Here is a 2,656-nt window from a genome sequence, read left to right as displayed (position 1 = left end):
CCAGCAATTGTATGAGATGAAATAAAAGGACTAAGGCACTTAACGGGAACTTGCAAAAAGTCAAGCAACTTAATACTTTTATATGTGATTTTGCCAAGTTACAGTGCCACTATATCAGTAAATGTGGTGATGTGACCTCAAGTCATATGTACACAGAGACATAGATTTTCTGCTTATTAAATGCTGACATAACATTTGTTAACTTGTTCATTTATTCTGTAAAATATTTTATAGTTATTGACTGTTAGACTGAGCTATGCAGTGGACATTCAGGGAAACATTTTCAAAAGAAATGTATCATATCTCTTAAAAAAATAAATGAATGAAGCTTAGAGACCTGATATAAAGAAGGAAGAAGTGCTGCAGGAATGTTTTACTCATCTGTCCTTGAATCCATTCCTTGCCCTGCTCAGCTTTGCTTTGTACCTGAGGAGATCTAAATTTTCAGGCTGTATCTCCCAAGCTCAGGTGGATTTTGGCTGAGTGTGGCCAAAGAGAGGCACTGAAGAGAAAAAGGATGGTGGCAGAACTGGAGAGGCCAAGGAATTGTCCCATTACTCTACTCAGGTAGCATCTTTGGGAATACCCTCCTTTCTTCCACAGTTCCAAATTCTGCTTGACAGGCGCAGCTTCTGGCTTGTGGTGTGCCAGCTCAGCTCATGAGAGCTGAAGCCAGAATGTCTTCCAAACTCTGCATTTAGTGATGAATAGGTAGCTTTAAATCCACATGTTTAGATATTTACACCAGTAAACAAGTTTTGCTCTTCCCCAGAGAGCCGGATGTTAACCTGGCACACCGCTGGTTCTAGAAATGCATCTTTGAGTCGTTCCTCAAACTTTATTTATTTATTTATTTATTTATTTATTTATTTATTTATTTATTTAAGGTTGACACTGTTATGGATGTCCCCATCTTCCCCCCTTTGTCCACCTCCACCCATCTCTAACCCTCATTCCCTCTAGCTGTCACCACACTGTTATCTTTGTCTTTGAATTCTGCATATATGTTCCTTGGCTAATCTTTTCACCTCCTTTCACCTAGTTCCCTCATCACTGCTACCCTCTGACAGTTGTCAGTCTGTTCCATGTGTTAATACCTTTGTTTCTATTTAATTTGTCAGTTTATTTTGCTCATTAGATTCCATATATAAGTGAGATCATATGGTGTTTGTCTTTTTTTCTGACTGGTTTATTTCACTTAGCATAATAACCTCCAAGTCCACCCATGCTGTTGCAGAAGGTAAGATTACCTTTTTTTTTTTACTGCTGCATAGTATTCCATTGTGTAAATGTACCACTGTTTATGATCCACTCATTTACTGATGGACACTTGGGCTGTTTCCAGATGTTGGTTCTTGTAAATAATGCTGCTATGAACATAAGGGTGCATATATTCTTTCAAGTTGGTGTTTCAGGATTCTTGGGATACATTCTCAGCAGTGGGATCACTGGGTCAAAAGGCAGCTTCATTTTTAATTTTTTGAGGAAACTCCATACTATTTTCCATAGTGGCTACACCTGTCTGCATTCCCACCAGGAGTGTACTAGGGTTCCCTTTTTTCCACATCCTTACAAATACTTGCTATTTGTTGATTTATTGATGATAGTCATTCTGGCAGATGTGGGATGATATCTCATTATGGTTTTAATTTGCATGTTTCTGATGATTAGTGATGTTGAGTAGTTTTTAATATGTATGTTGGCCATCTGTGAGTCCTTTTTGGAGAAATGTCTATTTAGATCTTTTGCTAATTTTTAAATGGAATTGCTTGTCCTATTGGTGTTCTTTACATATTTTTGAAATTAACCTTTTGTCAGTGTATCATTGATGAATATGTTCTCCCATCCAGTGGTCTCCCTGAGAGACCGCTTTCATTTGGTTGCTGGTTTCTTTTGCTGCACAGAAGCTTTTTAATTTGATGTAGTCTTATATGTTTCTTTTTTTCCTTTATTTCCCTTGCCCTAGGAGACATATCAGCACAAATATTGCTACTGGAGTTGTCTGAAAATTTACTGCCTGTGTTTCCTTCTAGGATTAAATTTTGTTGTTGCTGTTTTTCGTATATAGTTTTCCTCTAAGATTTTTTATAAAGCTTTATTTACTTATTTTCAAATAGAGGGGGAGGAAGGGAGAAAGAGAGTTAGAGAAGCGTGTGTGGTTGCCTCTAACACACCCCCAACAGGGCGCCTGGCCCACAAACCAGGCAAGTGCCCTGGCTGGGAATTGAACTGTCAACCCTATGGTTCACAGGCCAGTACTCAATCCACTGAGCCACACCAGCCAGGGCTCTTCCAGGATTTTTATGGTTTCACCACTTACATTTAGGTATTTTAAACTGATAAGAACAGATACTACATTTGATCTTAGTCAAAAGTCTGAGAAGTGATTATATTTAGGTCTTTTATCCACTTTAAGTTTATTCTTGCATGTGGTGTAAGTTGGTGATCTAATTTTATTATTTTGCAGGTACTTGTCCAATTTATCCAACAGCATTTATTAAAGAGCTTGTCTTTACTGCATTGTATGTTCTTGCATCCTTTGTCAAATATTAATTGACCGTGTAGGTGTGTGTTGATTTCTGGGCTCTCTGTTCTGTTCCATTAATTTCTATGCCTGTTCTTCCACCAGCACCAGGCTATTTTGATTACAATGGTC

The 2,656-nt window shown here is 38.0% G+C and overlaps 1 pseudogene; it reads right to left on the bottom strand.

Moving 5' to 3' along the window:
- Positions 1–2,239: 2,239 nt before the first annotated feature.
- On the bottom strand, positions 2,240–2,388 carry LOC119042420 (uncharacterized; annotated as a pseudogene).
- Positions 2,389–2,656: the final 268 nt, after the last annotated feature.

The sequence above is a fragment of the Artibeus jamaicensis genome, unplaced genomic scaffold, assembly GCF_021234435.1.
Source record: "Artibeus jamaicensis isolate MK-2021 breed Jamaican fruit bat unplaced genomic scaffold, CSHL_Jam_final contig_466, whole genome shotgun sequence".
In the NCBI taxonomy this organism is placed as follows: Eukaryota; Metazoa; Chordata; class Mammalia; order Chiroptera; family Phyllostomidae; genus Artibeus; species Artibeus jamaicensis.
This window is presented reverse-complemented; position numbering and strand designations above follow the sequence as displayed.